Source organism: Tasmannia lanceolata, unplaced genomic scaffold (genome assembly GCF_043159265.1).
Source record: "Tasmannia lanceolata isolate RefF3 unplaced genomic scaffold, GAP_Taslan_0.1 ptg000007l, whole genome shotgun sequence".
NCBI lineage: Eukaryota > Viridiplantae > Streptophyta > Magnoliopsida > Canellales > Winteraceae > Tasmannia > Tasmannia lanceolata.
The window spans coordinates 24,113,018-24,129,006 of NW_027518684.1; the positions used below are offsets into that span (position 1 = coordinate 24,113,018).

General features: G+C 39.0%; 1 long non-coding RNA gene and 1 pseudogene across 1 annotated transcript; both read left to right on the plus strand.

The window, feature by feature from the left end:
• Positions 1 to 4,590: 4,590 nt before the first annotated feature.
• LOC143881162 (uncharacterized) lies at positions 4,591 to 6,130 on the plus strand. Its single transcript, XR_013251889.1, has 2 exons — positions 4,591 to 4,721; positions 5,821 to 6,130. It is a non-coding gene; the product is annotated as an uncharacterized LOC143881162 (long non-coding RNA).
• A 5,022-nt stretch (positions 6,131 to 11,152) lies between these two features.
• Positions 11,153 to 11,857, plus strand: LOC143880684 (secreted RxLR effector protein 161 pseudogene; annotated as a pseudogene).
• The last annotated feature ends 4,132 nt before the right edge of the window (positions 11,858 to 15,989 follow it).

Consider the following 15,989-nt stretch of genomic DNA (forward strand, 5'->3'; position numbering starts at 1 on the left):
ATGTTCTATCAATTTCTCTTCGAGATCAACAAATCTACAATAGAATGACTAAAGGCCTTTCCTTCAGCAGATTTAAAATCCAAAATTTCTTCAAGTTTCTTAAAGGGACATTCAATTTAGCTCAGCATCATTGATCTTCAGGTTTGTAAAAATCGAGGTTCTCTTTAGCCCAAGAAAACATCATTAGAGTTCGAAAATGCCATAGATCTAGGGTTTTGTTGAAGGGATCTAAGGATTTATAGCTAAAATCTAAGATTTGGAAAATGACTGATCTAGAAATGAAATAGAAGATATGAGGATTTGATCGGAATTCCAATCGAATGGCCAGAAATCGACCGGAAGTCCGCCGGAGGTGAGAAATTCGCCGGAAAAGATTAGGGTATGAAGACGAGATCTATTCTCTCTCTCTAAAATCCTCACTCTTTCTCTCTCTAAAAATATCTAACAAACCCTAATTCTTTTCTAAATGAGAAGGGTTAGCTCTTATTTATAGACTTATTCCCTAATTTTATGCCCCTTTAGCTGACTGGACAGCCCTCCCATGTGCATTGGCTCGTGCTTTGAAGAATAAAGGGCGGTCTCAAGAAATTCGTTTGGTAAAATTTAGGATAAATTCACGCCCCTTAAGTGTCCAGGGACACCCTCCTGCTGCTATTTAGAGAACAAATTACTCTGACAAGACATCCCTCGGACTGGATAAACTACCCCACTTCTGTTGCACTACGGACACCATCTCAATTCGTTCGCTAGGCAAACGCGGTCAGATTTCAACGAAATTTTGTGGGAATCTTGGTGGGATTCTAACCTAACCTAGGGTAGAATTAGGGTCTCTAAATCAATGATTTGATGGGTTTTCTAATCATACAAAGCCAATTAATGCTCGGTCAAAATGGGGTGTCTACAGGCAGCAATAGAAGGAACACAACAGTTGGGATCGTGCCTAGCTGAGAATATGTTGCAGCTGTTATGGACTGGATTAGGGATAGGTTTGTTTCCCTACTTTGGTCGGCGCGTGGTCCTATGCATTGGTGGTCAACTTCCAGTACTGCACTGGAGAGCTATCAAGTTCAGTCCTACCATGCGAGCGGAAAATCCCTAGCTTCTCCCGAGTGCTAGGGCCTGAGGGAATCGTATATCGTACACTACATCATGTCCCACTCACTTCATGCCAGCAGCCAAGGGACGAAGTTAACTGAATTTAATTTACCTCCTACCAGTTCCAGGGTTTCTGCGTTCAATCAGTCAATTGCACTGCATGAAGGAACAAATACATAGTCAGAGGGCTTAAACAAAGCAAAGCGTCAAACTAAAACTCCTTCAGTGCAGTTAGTCAAGCTCTTTCAAGCTAAAAGTAGTTCAGTTAAGTGAAGCATGTCCATCTCTACACTAGGAACCATTAGTAAAAATTTGTAAAGGTAACATTTTTATATGACAACCAATTCACCCCCCCCCCCCCCCCCTCTATTGGTTGCCCAACTGGGATTTCACTTTAGACCCCTTATTTGATAATTGAGAACTTGTGAATTCTGTATTTAAACTAAGTTTTTCATGCTGGTACTATAAATTTTTCCTTAGAGTTAATCGTGTACTTCAAATGACGGGTTTGATTGTATTTAATTCTAAATATTTTTCATGTTTGCATTGTGAACTTGTAAATTGGTTTATTATAGTTATCATATGACCCTAAAGAGTTTCATGTGAGAAACTCACACCAAATTATCAATAGGTTACGTTGCTTACGAGGAAGCGGGATCATTCAAGGATGGACAATGAGTGAGCACAATCACATCAAGTTGATTTTGGATATTAAGATGGAACTATTAGTTTATTTTATATTTTAAACTATTTGGGCTGTAATAATCCCAATCTAAGGGGATTTCTTTTAGACACGTTTAGTATTGGATTCCATAAGCATGTTTTTTATTTATTTTGGTTTATCGGGATTAGATTGAATTAAAAAATTTATATTTTAATGCTACATGGTTAATATTTCTCTTTAGTTTTTAGATAGTGGGCCGGGTTTCGGACTTCCCGAAAGTTGGGTCATTACATCTCCTTCGGGCATGAGGACGCAAGAGATTGAATCAAGTGTAGAATCTGTGGAAAGAAATTTTGCATTCAACAATAAGAAAGTAGGTGGGAGAATTAGAAGAAAGGTAGAATCAAGGTTTTAAATTTTGACCGAAATTTCGGGTTTTGGTCAAGACCAAAATCAAAATTGGGTGAAATCGAAACATTACCAAATTTCGATCGAAATTTCAATCGAAATTCCATTTTCCCTGAAATTTCGGGCCGAAATTTAAGGGATATCTCCAAAAAAATCTATATTTTAATTATAATTTAATATTATCCCGAAAATTTAGCCGAAATTTGGGTAAGTTCGACGAAATTTTGTATGGGATAAAATATTATCTAAATTGACTTCGATAGATTTTGATAGATTTCGAAATTTCAGCTGAAATTTCAGTCTCGGTGAGGACCGAAATTTAAAATCTCGGCTAGAATCAGAAGCTTACAACTCCAATTTCACTAGAGAAAGATGAAGCTATAAGAGGAGCTCTAAAGTGGACCTCTACCAATTTCAATTATCAAAAGTAAAGAAAATGAAAAATCATGGGGCTCTATATAGACTATCCCATAACAAAATGAAATTACTTAAGTGCCCCTAGTATGCAAAATGGTCATTTAAGGGTACATACAACTACAAAAATGACTAGAATAGGTATCAAATGAACATGCAACTAGTGAGAAAAGACAACTAGTATAAAGCCATGTAGGGGCTGATGTGAGTCAAGGGGATGCTCCTACATCATGGGACTTACCCATGCTATACATGAGACATGAAAAATTGATGGAAAATATTTTTTTTTTGAAAAAGTCTAAGGTCGGGTAAGTTTGCTATTGTTCTTGAAAAAAGGAAAATTTATTTTTGAAAATAATTTTCATGGAAAATGAGTTTACAAAATGCTTCACATTTTAACCCTTAGTGGCCAGTCCTCTTCCAATTAATCCTCTTTATTCCGTACTACCTCAAGGTACTGTTAATCATGTGGTAATATCAAGTAAGATTCCTACTCTTCTCGCCCCCATATAGGGGTGTAAAATGAGCCGAGCCGAGCTTGGCCAGGCTCGGCACGGCTCGTTAAGCTCAAAAGCTCGGCTCGGGCTCGGGCTCAAACCAGACTCGGGCTCGGCCTCGGCTCGGCTCGGCCAGGCTCGCGAGCCTTATCGAGCTTGGATTATATTAATTTCACACCCCTCATCTTCCCTGGACAGCCCTATCTAGTGTTTTTTTACTACTCTTTTTACACTACGGGAGGTGGTCCAAGTAACAAATGGGGTTCCAAAAAAGAAGTGACATATTTTGCCTCCCCCTTTCACTCCCTGGACAACCCTTTTAGTGTATATATTAATATATAATATATTTATTTAAATATATTAAATTCTTAACGAGCCGAGCCGAACCGAGCCTGGCCTAACTCGGGCTCGGCTCGTTAAGCTTAACGAGCCTGGCCAGCCGGCTCGGCTCGGCTCGGCTCGTTAAGGATTCGAGCCGAGCTCGAGCGAGCTTCCGAGCCCGAGCCAAAATTGACACCCTTACCTCCATACCATTACTAGTAGAAAGAGTTGGAATTTCATTCTCCATTGGAGAATTTTCTAGCTATTAGGGGACTTGATGAAGGTGGCCATAGGAGGGTGTTAGAGAATTGATTGTCCTCTATTAAAAAACAGGTAAATGATTATAGCATTCCATTGTTTTGACAGGTGCCGAAAGCTTCCTGTCTTTTTGTTTTTAATCAGAATTGTCAGAGCTTTTTGGGAACCTTAAATGAACTTTTGATGACCCATTAAATACTAAAAGACAAGAAGCTTTCGCCACTTATCAAAATAGTGGAGTCCTAAAATCATTTCCCTAAAAAAAATTCATGAAAAAATTGAATGACAACTGACATTTAGTATATATTATAGATATGATATGATTCTAGTCATTTTAATGATGACGTACTAAGTCATATAATGAGAATTTATATGATGCGTGGCCGTGAAAACACGTGAAGTTTAAAAAAGTAGGTACGACCCACTTTTTTTATGATCCAAACTGTTCATCTGTTTGGGCACAACGTAAATAGGTTGTGCCCCAAAAATCATTTCCATAGGATGATCCTAACCCTCCGATCTGAACTGATCTGAATATGGAGATTTTCAAAAATCATTTATGGAATCTTCTACAAATCGGAGGGTTAGGATCATCCTATGAAAATGAATTTTTGGGCACAACCTATTTATGTTGTGCCCAAACAGATGAACAGTTTGGATCATCAAAAAAAGTGGGCCGTACCTACTTTTTTTAGACTTCACGTGTTTTCACGGCCACCCATCATATAGATTCTCGTCATATAATATAATCTCTTTTTGGTTAAGATTTTCCAAAGGAAATGATAAATGCATCCCTTTTCTTTTCATGCTACAGACAGCTGGAGTGTACGTGGCAATTAGGCCCATTGAATCCTTCCCAAGTCAAGTATATCAGCCCCTCTAGTCCTCTACAGTCATAGATACACTACATCTGGCTGTCCCAAGTAAAAAAAGGGTGGATATATCACTTTCCTTTTGACAATCTATAAAAACTAATGCATATGTTCTCATCCCTTCTCAACTCAAGATGAAGAACTCCTTTGTTTCATTGTTGCTCTTCGGCCTTCTGCTCACCTTTTCTTTCTGTAAAATATTCTTATTCTATTATTTTTTTTGGGTGGTGAAATATAGTTACTTATATTTTATTTTCTTTCAATATGTGGTAAGATACTATGAGATAGATATTATGATATCTGCAATTCCTATTTTCATAGAAGTGCAGGTGCCATTTCCTTCAATCTTTTCTTTAGTTTTGAGTTTGAAGGTCCAAGTTGATTTAAACCCTGCTATGTTTGGATGCCGGTAATTCGTTGGGAGATCTATATTCCAGCGGTCAAAGGGGAGATTAAAGGGGAGATCTAAAGCAGATCAGTCGACGGAGAGATTAGGGATGGAAGAAAGAAACATTGTTTGGTTTGTCTTGCAAATATTGGGGGGATTTGGGATAAGGGCAAAAAGATCTCCCAAAGATCTTCTCCACAAATTTCATCATCACCCGACCGTCGTCCGACAACGCTAGTGGTCAAAGACCTTAAAAGGCAACCAAACAATCTCAAGAAGATGTTCTCCCCTCAATCTCCTTAAAAATAGGCAGCCAAACAAAGCAACCAAACAATCTCAAAAATAGGCCCTGTAAAATCAAACAATGGAAAAGCAAGAAGTTTTGAAAAAAAATATTACTTTCCAAACTTTTCCATAAAATTCCTACAATCCAAATAGCGCCAAAGGAACAGTGTCCCCATTTGTCATCGTCATTGAACTTCATTTGAACATAGATTAAATGGGTTCGCCCATAGGCCATAGTTGCAAAACATTGTTTAAAACAAAAAGACTCGATTTGTAGGTTCATCGTTTAATACTCCGTTCAAAACTTTTACAACAAAAAAACTACTTTTTTTTGTGAAAAGCATATCAAACTCATTTGAAACGTATTAAACACCTTTTTTTTTTTTTTGGCAAACTTTTCAACTTTACTCCGCTTTATTTTGTAAAATTTTAAATGTATTAAATGCGTTTTTTTTTTATACTTCCATTTGCTTGACTGTATTTACTATGTATTTTTTTACCAACACTGTGTTAAACCCAAAGTTTTTTTTTTTTTTTTTTTTCTGAACTACAAATGATGAAAATATTTCTACATGGGTGATTGATCACTGCCTTGTTTTTTGTTTTTTGCATGGACAGGTTTCAGTGTGTCAGGTGAAACATGGGATCATGTCTGTAAGCTGAGACTCAATATTGCAAGTTGCAATGCCAACCAATGCCACATAAAGTGTGCTCAATTATTCGAATGGGGTTTGTTCAAGGCCGAGTGTTTGCCCAACTCCTACCCAGGGAACTGCAAATGTACCTTCCGATGTCGCTAATCCTTTAAAAGTGTAGAGGATTTTCCTCATTAATTTTAAAATAAAATGCTGATGTCACAGCAGCTTGTTCTTCGTTCATAGTTCATCACTTGGTTTGGTTGCAATATCATGGAGCAATTTTAAGTTGATAGTAGTTTTACGAGGTATTGGGTGAAAATAAGGTGTTGTCCCATGAAAATCCACACTTTAAGACTGAAAAATGTGATAGGAAGCATGAGTTCCCGTGGATCCTTTATATCTAAGTTTTCAATGTTTAGTAAATTGTGCTAGTGACGCCAATAGTAATGCAGTTTTTGGGAATGCGCAACCCTCCCCTAGAACTCTAGAGGAGTTGTTAGATACATAAATATTGATTGTTTCTTTCTATAGGAGTAAGGGATTTTATTTTTCCTATTCTTGTATCTTGTTGTTGGGTTAGAGGCAAAGTTCCTCCTCTTGTAACTATTTTTCTTATATTAATAAAATTTAAGGTGCTACTGCGGGTTCTTAAATAAATTCCTGGTTAAAAAAGAACACCTCATACTTTTTAAATGTGATAACTTAAAGATATGGATAAAATCAATTGGTTGAGCCAAAGATGGCTTTTGAAAAGGGTTTATCGAAATGATAAACGGGACTTTTTAAATGTGATAACTTAAAGATATGGATAAAATCAAATTGGTTGAGCCAAAGATAGCTTTTGAAAAGGGAAATGATAAACAGGCTGCTTCAATTACATGGCGATGAAGTAGAAAAAGGTTCATCACCTAAGCCACTACTATAGGCTAATAAACAGTCGTGATCTATTGGAGTGAAAACCGAGAGTAATGGTAACCCGGTATCCTCTCTTCCTCTTTTCCTATTTTTTAGGACGAAAAACATGAAATTACGTTGAAATATCCCACATTGGAAAGGGAGGAAAAGTTACTCGGCTATATATGTGGATTTCCCTCTCCCTCTGTAGATGCGTTTTCACCATCTCCAAGGGGCGGACCCTGCAGAGTGGGTCGGGCACGGTTAGCGCTGCTGGAAAACAAAATCTGGGAGGGTAGACGTTCTGGACAATATCCACAACTACGGTCAGGGCGTGACATTATGGTATCAGAGCGGGACCTCTCACAGTACGATGTGACAGAGAGGACAATGGGCCCTAAGGGGGGTGGATTGAATGAGGAAAAATTACTGGGCTATATATGCGGATTTTGTTAATTTTAAAGTGTATTTTTTGGTTGCTTTATTTTATTTTTATTTTGAGAGATGTAGTGACGGCAAATATCTACTTTTGTGTCCATGGGCATGTTTCTTTTTGCCTAGCTTGCACATGTGTGAGCCACACATGTTTGATCCATCTTTTCCCACTACCTACCTATTTCAAATTCAAACCTTTACTTGGAACTCCAAACCCACCACTTCCCTAACCATTTAAGACACCACTTTCCCATACCCACTACCACTTACCTATTTTCTCTTTACTTTCCATTGACTAAGCCTATTCTCATTAACTCATTTTGGTAGAGATTCTCCACTATCTACCTAGACCTCCATTGAAGCTTCATTGAAGCTCTCTTGTGTGCAAGCTTTCCTCTGGAAGATTTCTTCTTTTTATTGTTGTTTATCTTGTAGTGTTGTTCTTTCTATCATATATTGAAGCACATCTCTTTAAGGCATTGTTCTTCTTCTACTTGGTTATTGTTCTTGGGCTAGTGTAAACTTTGGTTTCACTATCTGAGAAGAGGATTTTCCGGTGTTGTGAAATCCGTCTTTCTCTATATGGTATCAAAGACACAAGCGTGGTAGTTGGTGCTTGTCTAGATTTTCTTGGTGAAGAAGTTCAATCGGTGCTTTGAAGATGGATATGAGTGGAAGAGTTAGTAGAGTCGGCATTGAGTTACCAAATCAATTGAACTACTAGATTTGGAGAACATGTATGGAGTCATATCTAGTGGGAGAAGATTTATGGGAGGTTGTTTATGGCAATGCCGTTGTAGCTCCGGAAGATACACAAGAAAATGCAGATGTATTGAAGGCGTGGAGGATGAAGAATGCCAAGGCCGAATTTCTTTTGAAGAGGTCTATTTCACATGACTTGTTTGAGCACATCATTGGGTGTAAATCAGCGAGTGAGATTTGGATTACCTTATATGGGCTGCTCAACAAGAAGAATATGGCTCGTCTACAAATGTTAGAGAATGAGTTAGCAAATACTACACAAGGTAGTCTCTCTATTTCTCAATTCTTTTTGAAGCTTAAGAATCTTTGTTCGGAGATTTCACTATTGGATCCGGAAGAGCCTACTTCGGATGCACGAATGAAGTGGCATATTATTCATGGGTTGAAAAGAGAGTATATTCCTTATATATGTTACGTCGATTCAAGGGTGGGATCGTCAACCTCCTTTGGTGGAGTTTGAGAGTCTTCTTGCTTCACAAGAATCTTTAGCTAGACAAATGGCGGGTTGTTCAATATCCGGGAGTGAAGGAGAAGAAATGTTTTCAAGCAACAAGAAGCCCTTCAACAAATACAAAGAGAAGAAAAAAATTTCATGTAAAGGTGGAGATGAAGGTGGATCATCCGTTATGGATAATGAAAACCGAAAGGGTACCAAATGTTACCGTTGTGGTAAACTTGGGCATACACAAAAATTGCCGTATGAAATTGAAGGATGGCAATGTTGCCGAAAAAGTTGATGATCCAAAACATGAAAAAGATTGGGGTAGATGTTTTGTAGCAAAAACTACTACGGTGAGTGCTTTGTCATCCATCAATTTTGAGGATGATTGGATTGTCAATTCCGGTTGTGAGCATCATCTTACCGGCGACGAATCCAAATTCTCAAAGTTCCAAAAATATGAAAGCAACGAAGCTATTGTCACGGCGGACAACACTATACATCCGGTAGAGAAAGAAGGGGTCATTACCATTGGTGGTGCAATGAGGATCCTATTACACTTAAGAGTATTTCTTGTTCCCTGTATGAAGAAGAATCTTTATCTTTTCATGGTCGCAAATGCGGTTGATGCGGAAAATTATATTTTGTTCGGGCCTAAGGAGGTGAAATTTCTTCGGAATATTTCAAGCTTGAAGGCGGATGTTGTCTACACTGGTAAGAGAGTTAAAGATTTGTTTGTTTTATCAGCTTCAATCTTGTATGTTGATAAAATTAGTACAAATGATGACGCTTCAATTTGGCATGCTAGATTGGGTCATACTAGCATGGATAAATTGAAGGTCATGGTGATTAAGAATCTAGTGAATGGGCTACCAAATTTGAATTCTTTTGGTGGTGGAAAGGTGTGTGAGGGTTGTCAATATGGTAAGGCATATCGTCTTCCATTTAACAAGTCTCTTTCAAGGTGCAAGGCCCCATTGGAGCTTATCCATAGTGATGTAATGGAACCTTGTAGAACACCTTCACTTTCCGGCTTCCACTATATGTTGTTATTTGTTGATGATTTTACTAGATTCACATGGGTGTATTTTGTAAGGGAGAAATCCGATGCATTGTCTAAGTTTATTGAGTTTAAGAAGACCATTGAAGGTGTACTTCATAAGTCGATCAAGCGGTTGAGAACCAATAATGGTGGGGAGTTTACTTCCGATGAATTTTCTACATTTTGTCGTGATCATGGTATCCAAAGGGATCTCACTTGTGCCCATACGCCTCAACAAAATGAAGTGGAGGAGAGGAAGATTAGGCATCTTATGGAAACTTGTAAAAGTTGGTTGTATGCAAAGAATTTACCCAAGGCCTTATGAGCTGAAGGTATGGCTTGTGCAACTTATGTGATTAATCGGGTGCCTCTTAGTCCAATTAATATGAAGTATCCTTATGAGTTGATGTTTACGGTGAAGCCTAGTGTCAAGCATTTCAAGGTTTTTGGTTCAATTTGCTATGTGCATGTGCCGGATGAAAAGAGAACCAAGTTGGATGCTAAGGCGAAGAAGTGTATTTTCATTGGGTATGATGAAAGGAAGAAAGGTTGAAAGTGCATGGATCCTACAACTCACAAGTCCATTGTTTCAAGAGATGTTGTGTTTGATGAAGTCTCTTCTTATTATGCTTTGGATGGTGGTTCCACTAATGGTGTGGGGATAGGTGAGCACAATCTTGTTGAGTTTGAGCCTCAAGCAACAATGAACTTGCCGGTGACACCAAATGTTGCAATGGAATTTGGGTCTTCCTCTTCTTTGCCGATTGGGGGAGCAAGGTGATAGGGGGAGTGATGTTGCATGTCATGTTCAAGAAGATGAGCAAAATGAAGAAACTAATGAAGAGGAGTGTAGTACAACACATCTTAGAAGATAAAAAAGAAAGATTCTCAAGCCAGCACGGTATCAGGATGAAAACATGGTGAGCACTTATTCTTGTTTCCTTTCCGGTCCATTTGATGATAATGAGCCTTCTTGCTTTGATGAAGCAAAAGGGGTGAGAGAATGGAATGATGCTATTATGAGGAGATGAAGGCACTTGTGAAAAATGAGACTTGGGATCTTGTTCCTATGCCTAATGATGTGAACCCGGTTACATGTAAATGGGTGTACAAATTGAAGCGGAAAGCTGATGGGAGTGTGGATAGGTTCAAAGCAAGGTTGGTGGCTAGAGGGTTCTCTCAAAAGTATGGAGAGGATTATGATGAGACCTTTAGTCCTATTGCAAAGATGACTTCTGTTCAAGTTGTAATTTCATTGGCCGCTTGTCAAGGTTGGAAATTGTTTCAACTTGATGTGAAAAATGCATTTTTGTATGGTGAGATTGACAAAGACATCTACATGGAGCAACCGTTGGGTTATAATTCAAGTGATCATCCGAATTATGTTTGCAAGCTCAAGAAATCTCTTTATGGGTTCAAGCAAGCTCCAAGGGCGTGGTATGGTAAGATTGTCGAATATTTACAATTTTACAGTTATTTTGCTTCTAACTCCGATTCTAGTTTATTTGTGAAGAAAGACAAAAGCTTGCTTGTCATTGTGCTTCTTTACGTCGACGACATGATAGTTGCCGGCAACAATGATGTTGAGGTTGCAAAGCTAATGGATGAGCTATCTATTCGTTTTGAAATGAATGACTTGCGAGAGCTAAGTCACTTTCTTGGCTTGGAGGTGAAAACTTTAAAGGATGGAGTGCTAGTTTCTCAAAAAGGCTATGCGAGAAATTAGTTGGAAGATTTGGGATGAATCAAAGTAAAAGATCCTCTACTCCTCTTGATCCCAACATAAAGATAAGACGGGGAGAAGGCAAGCTTCCTCCAGATCCGTGGCCAAATCGTGCTCTTGTGGGTAGTCTCATCTACTTGACTATCACAAGATCAGACATTTCTTTTCCCGTTGGGCTTATTAGTCGCTATATGCAAGCGCCACGGAAACCACACTTGGAGGCGGCAAATAGGATTTTGAAGTATGTGAATTCTACCCTTGACTTTGGGTTACTTTACAAGAGAGGGGTTGATTTTGTGTTGAATGGATTTACCGATGCCGACTATGGAGGGGACTTGGATGATCGGAGATCTACTTCTGGTTATGTGTTTTTGTGTGAATCGGCGGGTGTTTCTTGGTGTAGTAAGAGACAAGACTTGGTGTTTCTTTCAACAACGGAAGCGGAATATAAGGCCCCCGCTCTTGCGTCTCAAGAATGTGTTTGGTTGCGGCGGTTGATTGAAGATGTTCATTTACCTATTCACAAGCCAAATACTATTCTTGGTGACAACCAAACTGCACTCAAACTTGCTACAAATCCGGTTTGTCATGCAAGAACAAAGCATATTGAGATCGAACATCATTTCATTCATGAAAATGTGCAAGATGGTACAATTGGTGTAGCGGAAGTGAGGAGCAAAGAGAACATTGCCGACATCTTTACCAAGTCACTTTCCAAATGACCATTTGAGCTACTTCGGGGTAAGCTTGGAGTAGTTTCCAAAAAACCACTTTAAGGGGAAGTATTAATTTTAAAGTGTATTTTTTGGTTGCTTTATTTTATTTTTATTTTGAGAGATGTAGTGAGGGCAAATATCTACTTTTGTGTCCATGGGCATGTTGGTCTTTTTGCCTAGCTTGCACATGTGTGAGCCACACATGTTTGCTCCATCTTTTCCCACTACCTACCTATTTCAAATTCAAACCTTTACTTGGAACTCCAAACCCACCACTTCCCTAAGCATTTAAAACACCACTTTCCCATACCCACTACCACTTACCTAAGCTATTTTCTCTTTACTTTCCATTGACTAAGCCTATTCTTATTAACTCATTTTGGTAGAGATTCTCCACTATCTGCCTAGACCTCCATTGAAGCTTCATTGAAGCTCTCTTGTGTGCAAGCTTTCCTCTTGAAGAATTCTTCTTTTTATTGTTGTTTATCATGTAGTGTTGTTCTTTCTATCATATATTGAATCACATCTCTTTTGAGCATTGTTCTTCTTCTACTTGGTTATTGTTCTTGGGCTAGTGTAAACTTTGGTTTCACTATTTGAGAAGAGGATTTTTCGGTGTTGTGAAATCCGTCTTTCTCTATAGATTTCTCCTCTCCCTGTGTAGACACGTTTTCCGCACCTTCAAGGGGCAGGCCCTGAGGAGTGGGTCGGGCACGGTTAGTGCTGCTGGAAAACAATATTGGAGAGCGTAGACACTCCAGAACCAGACAATATCCACACAGTGGGATCGGGGCATGACATTATGGTATTAGAGCGGAACCTCTCATAGAACGGTGTGCTAGTGAGGACGCTGGGCCCTAAGGGGGGTGGATTGAAAGATTCCACATCGAAAAGGGAGGAAAAGTTACTGGGCTATATATGTGGATTTCTCCTCTCCCTGTGTAGATGCGTTTTCAGCATCTCCAAGGGGCAGGCCTTGCGGAGTGAGTCGGGTACGGTTAGTGCTGCTGGAAAACAAAACCAATGAGGGTAGACGACCCAGAACCGAACAATATCCACACAGTGGGGGTCGGGGCATTACATGCTATCTCCGGTTGCCGTAAAACATGGCCCTTTGCCATCTCGGCTCACCCTCCTTCTTTTTAGGGTTTTGCTCTTTTTTTAGATTTAGGTTTTCCTTTTCTTTCATGTGATAATTAGTATCTATTTATTCATATCATTTAGGGTTTATACTGTGTATGTGAGAAGAAGAAGAAGAAAATGGATACGGTTTAAGAATTTTTACTGGTGATTTCGGTTGATAACCCTATTGAGAGACTTGATAACCCCGATTTGAAAATCCCTCTTTAGAGACTTCATAACCCTCATTTAGAGGGTTGATAGCCCTGTTTGTACTTGATGACCCATTTTTGGACTTTATAAGCTCTTATTTGTACTTGAGAACCCCTCTTTAGGAATTGATACCCCATTTAGCTACCTGATAAACCCTATTTGTACTTGGTAACCCGTGCTTAGATAACCTTATTTAGAGACTTGCTAACCCCCTTGTAGACGCTTGAAAACTCCCCTTGTAGAGACTTGATAACCCACCTTCTATAGGTTTGAAACCTCCCTTTAGAGACTTGATAACCCTCCTTTTAGAGACTTGAAAACCTCCCTTTAGATACTAGCTAATCCCCATTTAGCAACTTGATAAGCACTTTTTGGACTTGAACCCCTCTTTAGGAATTGATAGCCCCCATTTAGTTACTTGATAAGCCCTCTTTTGGACTTGAGAACCCCTGCTTAGATTTTACCCTGTTTAGAGACTTGATAACCCCCTTATGGAGACTTGAAAACCCCCCTTTAGGGACTTGATAACCCCGTATAGAGGGTTGATAACCCCCATTTACTTGGGACAGCCCCATCTTGTGGACTTTTTTTACTTGGGATTGTCCCACCCCGTTTGGCTGTGAGTATTTACCTCGTACTTTAGTGTTGTAAGTAGTCAACACGGAGGAGCAAGCATTGGATTTACCTGGAACTTACCTTGTAGGATAGTGGTAAGTAGTATTTGGTTGTCAACGTCACATAGTAGTGGTAGGGGGTGTCATTACCAACACAGAGAGATAGGTGAGAGAGAGAGAGAGAGAGAGAGAGAGAGAGAGAGAGGTATGATTCCCAGGAAATCAAGCAAGTTTCCACTTTTTGTGATTTTTTACTTGTATTTTATAAGGCAGGGGCAAGGGTGGCACATCAACAGACATAGAATGATTAACCAGGAGACATATCATGTAGCCTCTAGGGGTTTCAATGCTAATTGGCAACCAAACACAAAGTTTTGCTGACATGGCACCCAAATGCCAAGCAAAACCCCCAAGCCATCCTGACTTTTATGTGCATGCCCGTATCACTTTAGGGTGGCCTCACCACTTTTCTCTATTACACATGAGGACAATTTGGAGATCTCCATGGTTCCCCATTGGTGCCAACATTGGAAACTACAATAACACAACGTGGGTGCCCTCATATTCATGTCGAGGGTCCTACCTTTTGATGCCATATTCTTTTTAAAGGTTGGTTCATTGAATTGTTTTCCACGTACACTAGTCATTTCCTCTCTTTTTTGTCATCATTCAACTCCAAATAACAATTCAAAGCGCATCTGCCAAATCTTATCTTCTACTTCTTTTTAGGTTATTGTACCCTGAACTCATCAATGACCCATTCAAGCCCACTTATCCAAAGAAAGAAGAAATGATTTTGGCAGTGGTTCTTTTGCATTCCTTCCTAGAGATATCTTTTACGTTTCTTCCTTCAGATTGAATGAAATGTATTGAGAAATCGTTGCCTATGTTCACATACATCACCCAAGTACCAAGCTAGCATGTGAATTTATATGGTGTGTGCGCTTGATGTCAGTCCAGTATTTTTTCAAAAGTATAGTGGGCCCAGTTTAAAGGATGGTCCAAACCATTCATTTGTTGGGCCACAACGTAAATAGGTTGTACCCCATAAATCATCTCCATAGGATGATCCTAACCCTCCGATCTGTACAGGGACTGCAGCAGTCGCTGTACAGATCGGAGGGTTAGGATCATCCTATGGAGATGATTTGTGTCGTACAACCTTATTAGGTTGTGGCCCAACAAATGAAGGCTTCAGATCATTTTTTGAAGTGGGCTCTACTATACTAATGGGGAAATACTGGGCTTCACACGCACACAGCATATAATTCATCGGTCATTTAGATACTCGGGGATACATTAGTAGTTAATTAGGGTTCCAATACCCATGTGCACAAATCTCAAGATCAAAAGGTAAATCTATGAAGAATTATTAAAAATTCCAGTAATCTGCTGCATTTGAAGGGGCCAAGTAGAAGGTATTGGATGACATAAGCTGAGATTGTAGTAATTATACTCAGATTACTCGAATTTTTATCTACATATAATTTTTTTATGGGGTTCCAATAGATGCAACCACAGATACTCATACATTAGTAGTTAATTAGGGTTCCAATAGATGCAACCACAGATTACTGGACTTTATATCTACACATAAATTTTTTATTTTCCGGCTTATTTGCATGGAGAAATTATATGGTGGCCGACCGTCAAATCTGCAAGGATTTTTGATCTGGTTTGCCACCTGGCCCTTGTTAATCAAACCACCTAGCCCTTGTTAATTTGACGATCGGGCATCATATAAAAACTCATTTGCATGTTATCACTTGTTTTAGAAGGTATTGGATGACATAAGCTGAGATTGTAGTAATTATACTCATGACATTGATTCATCAACTCAACTCAACTCAACTCAACTAAGCCTTTGTCCCAGACTAGTTGGGGATTGATCAAGATCTAATAAATGGTTAAGAATTGATCAAAGAAAATGAACGAATTAATCTCGGAATAGATCAATCTCAATAGGACAATTCCAAAGCTTTAAAGGAAGGATATTTTTGCATAGCCTTGGAATTGGTAGATGCAACCACTGGTAGCGACATCATATGATGTAAAGAACCATCGATTAATGGGAGATTTTATATGGTGAGTATGCATGAAAGTTCAGTTTTTTTTTTTTTTGAAAAGTAAAGTGGGTTCCACTTCAAAGGATGATCCAAACCGCTCATTTATCGGGCCACAACTTAAATAGG